Raw genomic sequence first — 8,989 nt, forward strand, 5'->3', positions numbered from 1 at the left:
TAAAAGTTTTCATCATGCCCGGCCGGTGTGCCTCACTGGTTGAGCGTCGACCCTGCACCAAAAAGTCGCTGGTTCGATTCCCGGTCAGGGCACATGGCCCAGGTTGTGGGCCCGATACCCAGTGGGGGGGCATGTAGGAGGCGGTCAATCAGTGTTCTCTCTCATCGATGTTTCTATCTCTCTCCCTCTCCCTTCCTCTCTCTCTATTATCAATAAAGAAAAATAAATAAATAAATAAATAAATGAAAGTTCTCATCTCAATAAAAAATATATATATATTTTTTGACAGGAAGTAGAATTTATTGGCAGGTGTAAGGCGGGGGCAGCACTGAGACGCTCATGAGTGCAGTGCCCGCCACTTGTCCAGGGGACAAGGTTAGGTGTGTGTTTGACCCCACAGCCATCTGGCATGAGCCACTTCTTAGCCACCGTGTCTGCAAGTCACCCACATTACACCTGGTGAAACCCCACTTCTTGGGGATGTGCGTGTTCTGGCGGCCAGGGGGCTTGAACTCGGCTCTGCATAGGGCCTCCAGCACATGCTCCCTATTCTGCAGCTTGGTCCGGATGGACATGATGACTTGGCCATGTGGACCTTGCTCGCTGTGCCCTGGGGCTTTGCAAAGGCACCTGCACGCCTGTCTGCAGCCTGCAGCCCCAGCACAGGACACCTTGCTGATGCGATGACGTGGGAGGGGTGGGGCCTCACGCGAGAGTGAAAACCGTCTCTGCCACGGCGTTTCACCACGTTCCTTTGACACAGATCCGGGCGGCCTGCGGAGCTTCGGAGGAGAGCTGCTCGTGTGCCTGATACCACGTGGCCCAGGGCGGGAATCCATCCACTCGCCTTCTTCCACCAGGTCACAGATGCGGGTCTTGGCGTCAGGGACACCTCTGCAGAAGCCAGACTGGGTGTGGCTTGTTCTTACACTACTGGTTTAACACCAGGCGGGGCGGCGGCCCGTGGCAGCGCCAGGATCTTCAGTGGCACACTGAAGGGAACGAGCACAAAACAATATTTTTAAAATATGTTTTTATTGATGTTTTAAAGAGAGAGAGGAAGGGAGAGATAGAAACATCGATGTGAGAGAGAAACATGGATTGGCTGCCTCCTGCACACCCCCTACTGGGGACCGAGCCTGCAACCCAGGCATGTGCCCTGACCGGGAATCATTATGTTTTACACCTAAACTAACACAACTGTATGCCAATTATATCTCAATAAAACTGGGCAAAATTTTTAAAATGTTCAAGCACAGGACCACTTGCCTCCTTCATCAGCTGGGCTGTTCACGGGGGTGGGGTGGGACGAGGGGATCCCCAGGGAGTGAGCCCATGGCCTGCTGGTCCCGGAGCTGCCCGCGAGCTCTGACTGCAGGTGTCTGGCTCTGCTGGTGTTCTCCACACCCGCACTTCCCAAGGGGTCAGCACTTGCTCCCGGCGCTCCCAGACGGCCCCAGGCTGCTGCAGGCAGCCCGGGGCCTAAAGGTCAGGGGCAAGTAGCAGCATGGGGAGGGGAGGTGTCCACTATGCAGGCAGGACCCCTGAGAGGCCTGCTGGGCCTCCCAGCCTCATCATGATGTTCTCCAACCCTTTGCGGGGACTCGGAGTGAGACAGTGGGCCTGGTGGGGCCCGTGGAGGAGGGGGGTCTTTGTGGGCACTCTGAGCCTCCCTGGGGGACGCTGCTGCTCTGCACTGCTCCCCGCTCTGGGCTGGTGGCCTCCCACCCTGGCACTTTGATCCACCGCAGACAGGCCCTGGGGGGCTCCCTGTCTCTTCCTGTCCCTGGGTCGGAGCCAAGGTGGAATGTGGGAGGCCTGTGTGGTGTGGGGTTCCCTGCCAGATCTGTGCACTTCATCCTGGGGGGGCCCAAGTGGGAGCTGGAGCCCCTCCTTCAAAAAGAAGACCCCCAGAAATTTAGTGCCATACCTGGGCATTTGCCTTGCTGAGCCTCGGTTTCCCCATCTGTTACCTCAGAGAGTCGTATGATAATAAAATCAGAAACCTTCTAATGAGCACAACATGCCAGCACCTGGCATGTGATAAGTGAGTATTCACTCGATCTTAACTGTTTTGTTACTAATTACAGAACAGTCTGCAACAGTCATACAGTTAGTATGAACAGCAACATTATGAAGTCATTGTGAGGACCGAAACAATTCAGTGCTCTCCCTGGGCCTCTGGGCCACATCTGGGGTGGAAAGGTTGGGTTGGACGATCTCTGCAGTGCTGCCTCTCTGAGATCCTGGGCTGCCTCAGTTTCCCCACCCTCCTGGTTTGGTGGACATGTGTCACGCACAGGCTGATGCTGAGACGAAGCTCTGATGAGACAGCAGCACCCAGGGCCCGAGGGTCCGCATCTGGAAGATAGGCTGGCAGACCTCCTGTGCCCACCCTGCCTTCCGCATGGGGCACCCTGCAGGCTTGGCCTGGACGGCTGCTGGGCAATGGGGAGTCTGGGGGCGAGGCCTGCTGCCGGTGTGGGCAGCCTTCGCCACAGTGCGCACCCCACATCTCCCCTGAAGTCTCGGCGCGCCGGCGGCTCTGCCGTCTGCCCTGCACAAAGGGTGCCTAGAGGCGTGAGGCCCCAGAGGGAGGCTTCGGTTTCCCTGTCCTTAGTGGGCGTGGACTGGAGGGCACAGGGCACTAAAAGATGTGCTGCTCATCAGCTCTGGGTGCAGCTGAGCCTCTGGGCCTTTCTCCGAGATCTTGCTGGGTCAACCCCCCCCCCCGGAGGCGCAGCTGGGGGTCCCTGAAGGTGGAGTGTTGGGGGCCTGTGGGGGAGGCAGAGTGGAGGGGCGATGTGGGAGGGACAGGGTGCAGGTAGGCTTGGGCTTGAGGGGCAGGCAGTATGCTGGAGACTGGGAAGCATTCCTGGTGGTTTGGGTGTAACTTGAAATTCTACCTTTTTTTTTTTTTTCTTCTAATCTCCTCATCGGAAGGAAATCAGACACGAGAATGGGAGCTATTCTAATACAAGTAATTTTTCACCCTTGGTTTTCTATCAGGTAAGTCCTCTCTCTTCTGTTGATGGTTGTCAGACTCTGGAAGGCCTTTCTGCTTCGGGTGGCACAGAGCAAACTAAGCCAGCACGCACTTGTGGGTGCTGCCCCGCAGGGTCACGGAGCAGCTGCTCAGCCGTGGGCTCCACTTGGTTTGGATCTGAAGCTCAGATCTGCATGAATCAGCTATGCGGCTGTCAGTAGGGTTCTTAGCCAGTCTGAGCCTTAACTTTCCCATCTATAAAGTGGGAATAGGGTGGCCGGTGAGCTCAGTTGGTTAGAGCGTGGTGCTAATATAAAGTGGGAATAGTAACAGTCCAGACCCATGTATCTAATACCCACTAAACACCACTCCTTGGGAATGCACAGGAACCTCAGATTCAATCTGCCCCAAACTGAACTCGACACCTTTCTCCTCTAGCCTGCTCTTTTGGCCTTCTCCACCTCTGCAAAGGGCCTGCCATCAGCCAAGCCCCACACCCAGGGCCTTAGGCACAAGGCTGTAAGACCAGCTCAGGCCGCTTCCTCCAGGAAGCCTTCTTTGATCTCATTCCATTTCCCAGTGAATTGGCTAACTCTCCAACAGGCCTCCATGCCATCATGTGTGCGTCTCTTTGACATACTAGACATGTTACATTTTAATTACCTGTCAGTATGTCTCTCTTACTAAATTGTAACAGGCCCTTGAGAGCAGGGACAATGTCTTAATCTTCTTGGAACCCCAGGACCCGTGTAGGGCCTACTTGGGGTGGTTTAGGAGAGTCTAGACTTCTATTATCTCCACCACTCATGCTCCCTCCAACCCCAAATTCAAATTAAACAATGTGTTTGCTTCCAGTGCAGTCCCCTAGCCACACCCAGACCAGACTGCGTGCTGGAGTCTCCCAGGGCAGAAAAGCTCAGTTTGCCCTCCGGGGTCGGGTACGCAGTCGGAGCTCAGTAAATACTCATGGAATAACTGGTGGATTCATGAGTTACCCTTCCGTTCCTTCCTGTACCACCTCCAACTAATCCGCAGTTCTGCAGCCTCTTCCTCCTGGCATCGATCACTCCTGTGCCAGCCCTGCCCTGTGCCCACGGCCCTGCCCTGTCCAGCCCGCAGCCTGTGTGTGGGAGCAGCTGCTCCACTGTCCTGCTTCCCTGCAGACATGGGACATGTTCATGGCCCTCTGGAAGGACAGGGCTCCAGGCGGGCACCTATCCTGTTTGGAATTCCTTGCCCTCATCACCCAACCAAGCTCAGCTCAAGAATCCATTGCTCCCAGATGCCCTGCCTACCTGCCCCTCTGCCCACCTGTGTTCCATCACCTGCTATGCAGAGTCACACAGCAAGCACAATTCTGCGTCTTCCCACTGACCGTACCGAGGTCCCAGCATCTAGTACCTGGTAGACCCCTTTCCCCATCTCTCCTGCTTGCCCTCGGGTCCTATTCAGCACAGAACTGCTGTGTGATGTCATCAGGGTCCTTACACTCTGTCCTCAGCTGCTCAAGTCGCCCTGGAGTGCACCGGAGGGCCCTGCCGGGGTAACACGTCTTGGGTCTGTTGAGGCCTTTCAGTCCGCGTCACTGTTACCATCTGTGGGCAGAGGCGACACGGACGCCCCTGTGGACCCGTCACTTTCTGGCTCTTTACTGATGCCAGGATGCCACATGGCATACTTCAACCATCTTCCCCTGGTTTACTTAGACCATATCTGCCAGGTGTGCCTCCCCTCACCCACAGGGAATAGAGGGACCAGAACTCAGCAGAATAAAGACCATGTATGACAACCACCCAGCTAACATATACTCATTTGGGAAAAACAAAAAGTGTTTCCCCCTTAAGACTGGGAGCAAGAAGGGGTGTCCAAGGTCACCACTCTCATTCATGCAGTACTGGGAGTCCTAGCCACAGCAATCAGACAAGAGAAAGAAATAAAAGGCATCCAAATTGGAAAGGAAAAAGTAAAACTGACATTATTTGCAGATGACGTGATACCGTATATAGAGAACGAAAAGGGGCCATATCCTAAACCTGACAAGCTCAGGGGAGGCCTTCGTGGTGACCTTACAAACTCAGAGACCTCAAATAACCACAAGGGATGGTCTGAAATTACTATTTTTAAAAAATATTTTTTCTTTATTGATTTTAGAGAGATGGAGAAATAGAAACATCAATGAGACAGAACATCAATTGGCTACCTCCTGCACATCCCCCACTGGGGATTGGGCCCACAACCTGGGCATGTGCCCTGACCAGGAATCAAACCCTTGACCTCTTGGTGCGTGGGTCAACGCTCAACCACTGAGCCACGCAGGCTGCTGGGCAATGGTCTAAAATGAAAACTTTTAACTAAAAGCTGGTATCTTCCCTGACAAAGGTCAACTTTCACCTTAATTGAGCCTATTGTCTTTTTGCACCTGTGATAACATACCTTTGAGACGTCAGGGTAACTTCCCTTTGTCCAGACCCCTCTGGGCACAACCCATGCACCAGGACAGAGACCACAAATGCCCTCATTGTTATTATTATCATGTTAATTGTTGACTGTTAACTACCCTGTACCCACTTATGTAAAAAAGATTGTGTCTACCATTTTACTTTCTATACAATTCCAGAGATTTCCCCACTTTGCCTTCTGCCATCTCCCTAATTCATCACCATGGAGTTTATGTAACCCACTTACATCTCTCTTTTGATTGTAATGTATAAAATAAGGTGCAAAACTGCCCTTCTCTGGAGCACTTTCTCAATCCAACCCATTGAGGTTTTGCTTCCCAGTAACTGTCGAAAGTTTTGGCTCAAATAAACTCACAAAATTTTTCACGTTTGAATGTTTCTTATGTTGACACACCTAAAACTACTAGAACTGATAAATGAATACATTTATTTATTTAAATAGTTTTTTTTAATCAGAATATAAAATAAATATCCAGATATCAGCTACATTTTTATGCACCAATAATGAACTATCAGAAAGGTAAACTAAGAAAACAATCCCATTTACAAATGCATTAAAAAACAAACAAACCTGGGAATAAATTTAACCATGGAGGTAAAAGACCTGTACTCGGAAAATTAAAAGACACAGAAGAAAGAAATTGAAGAAGATACAAATAAGTGGAAGCATATATCACGTACATGGGTAGAGGAAGAATTAACATTGTTAAAATGTCCATACCACCAACAGCACTCTATAGATCCAATGCAATTCCTATCAAGACACCAATAGCATATTTCACAGATCTAGAAAAAATATTTCAAAAATGTATATGGAACCACGAAAGACCCCAAAATAGTGACAACCTTTTTATATTTTATTGTTTTTTGTTTGTTTGTTTGTTTGTTTGAGACAGAGAGAGAAACATTGATTTGTCATTCCACTTATTTATGCCTTCATCAGCTGATTGATTGAACCCATGACCTTGGCTATTGTGACAATGCTCTAGCCAACTGAGCTACCCGGCCAGGGTGCAACAGCAATCTTGAGAAAGAAGAACAAAGTTGGAGGAATCACACTACCTGATATCAAACTATGCTACAAGGCTATAGTAATCAAAACAGCCTGGTATTGGCACAAGAACAGGCATGTAAACCAATGGAACAGGATAGAGAGCCCAGAAATAAATCCATGCCTTTATGGTCAATTCATATTTGACAAAGGGGGAAAGAGCATACAATGGAATAAAGACAGTCTCTTGAATAAATGGTGATGGGAAAATTGGACAGATACATGCAAAAAATGAAACTAGACCACCGACTTACACCATATGCAGAAATAAACTCAAAATGGATTAAAGGCTTAAATGTTAAACTCAAAACCACCTGCTTCATTTTAATGGGAAACCTTCCCTGATCCTTTGAGTTACCTTTCCCACTTCCTGCGTCTCCTCTCTTCTCCCGCGCCAAGTCCACTCACAGATGCCCCGAAATGCAATGCAGAGCCAGGGTGGCAGCCGCGTACCCGCAGCAGCAGTGAGCGCCCCCTGCAGGACTGGCCTGGAGCCACCCCTCTTCCCGCTGGCTCTGGCCAGCCTTTCCAGCCCGCCAGAGGAAGTGCTCTGCCTTGGCTTCAGAGGACACCGTGCATTTTCCTTTTTAGCAAAGAAATGATTTTATTTTTTCAGCGACACACTGGCAAGTCCACATTTACCCCAGCATCCCCCATTTACCTGTCCCCAGGCCAGGCTCATGCTGTCGGGTCCTGCGTGAGCCCTGCAGGCCTGCTGCCCTCCCTCAGCCCCACCCCCAGCAGTCCCACCGGGCTCCCACTCAGCCTCCACCCCTGGGCCTCTGTGCCACCCACCCTCTTCCCGGCCTCCTGTGTGGGCTGCGTCAGCCGGGGTGCCTGCCGCTCCCCAAGCCTTCCCGCGGAGCGCGCTCCATCACCTCCCTTCACTTTCCAGAACTACCCTGCTTTCAAATATTATAGACATAAACTGGAAAATATTATCGACATTGTTCTAAAACCTGCTTTGGGGCTACCATTCTGAGAGCTGCGCAGTACCCACCGTGAGGATGTGCGCGAGGTCCGGCATGGCCCCGGGTCGGCCGCGGGCGGTGTCCCCTCTCACCATCACAGGGTCGCAGACCACTGGCGCGCCCATCTCTGCAGAGCTGCAAGAGCGGCTAGAATCAGAACCTGAACGCAGAATTGCTGGGTCAGAGGGAACAAACACACCTTAAATTTTGAAAAGTAATTCCAAAGAGCTCCCCAAAACGCAAACACCTGGTGACACTTCCACCTCACGGGGAACGGCTGTCACGACTCGCTCGGGCCTGTTGGCTCCGAACCCTGGCCCATTGCTCCAGGGCTCCATTCGGCAGTGTCTCCCAGAAACGGGCCCCAGAGTTTCCCAGCTCCCCCCCCCTCCCCCCCAGCGCTGGCACTCAGACCTTCCGGGAGGCAGGCTGTCTTCGGGGGCAGGGCCACATCTGTGGCGCGGATCACAACAGGGACCCGAGGCCTTTAGTACTTAAAGAAAACCCCTTTGTTCTGCTGATTGACCTGCTGGGTTTTGATGTGCTCTGGGGTTTTGTTTTGACCTTTCTGTGGCTTTGGAAGTGGCAGGTGCACCGGGGTGAGCAGCTGGTGGGTGGAAGGATGTGGCTGGTAAGGATCCTGGCAGGTCAGTATAATGGCTTCAGCCCAAAGTAGTTGCTTTGGGGTCTTAACTCTCCTCACATTCACATATCCATTCGCCGTCAACCCATTCGTTCCTAAAATAATTACCGAGCCCTTTCCATATGACAGGCGCTCTGCTAGGCCTTGGGATGTGGGCGTCATTAGACAAATCCAGGTTGGGGGCATGACAAGGAGGGAGGTTCCTAGCAGTAGGAGGAACACAGTGCGGGAGAGAGATGAGGCCCGGGGTAGGCAGGCGCTGGCTCCCCTGGGTTTGGAAATGTATCCCAGTAACTGGCTGTGACTTGGTGTGCAAGGACCCCTGCACTGGCTCTGCTCCCTGCACTGGCACCGAGACGTGAGCACTGGGGACTGAAGGCTGGGCGGAAGGAGAGGGCGTCAGCCTCGGCAGACTGGGCTTCCCTCCTCGGGATAATTTGAATTCCTCCCTGGCTCCTGGCTTGGGGCTGGGATTACATGACAATGGCCTTGAAATTGGGCAAGTGTTGGGGGAAGGGCAGGCAGCCAGGCCCAGCTCCTAGTGGCCACCCCCCACCACCCTCCAGTGCTGGGCCCAGGACTGCCTCCTCCTTGTGTTTGTAGAAGGGAGGAAGCAAGACTGGAGAGACTGGACAGGCAGGATACCGAACCTGACACATCAGGGCGCCTTCCACGCTGCCTCCTCCTCACCCCCATTCCCACGCTGCCTGCCTAAGGCCGAGAAAGATGGTAGAGGCTTTCCAAATACGCTAGGCCAAAGTTTGCAAAATGCAATTGCTAAACCTATCTGCTACCACGAACTGAGCGGGTTCCCTTGTCTATCACCTCCAACACTCAAGACTGCCCTGCAGGAGGGCAACCTGCCCCATGACACAGACG

General features: G+C 52.3%; 1 pseudogene; it reads right to left on the reverse strand.

The window, feature by feature from the left end:
* Positions 1-337: 337 nt before the first annotated feature.
* On the reverse strand, positions 338-7,523 carry LOC118625552 (annotated as a pseudogene).
* Between the last annotated feature and the right edge of the window lie 1,466 nt (positions 7,524-8,989).

Source organism: Molossus molossus, unplaced genomic scaffold (assembly GCF_014108415.1).
Source record: "Molossus molossus isolate mMolMol1 unplaced genomic scaffold, mMolMol1.p scaffold_m16_p_11, whole genome shotgun sequence".
NCBI classification, from domain to species: domain Eukaryota; kingdom Metazoa; phylum Chordata; class Mammalia; order Chiroptera; family Molossidae; genus Molossus; species Molossus molossus.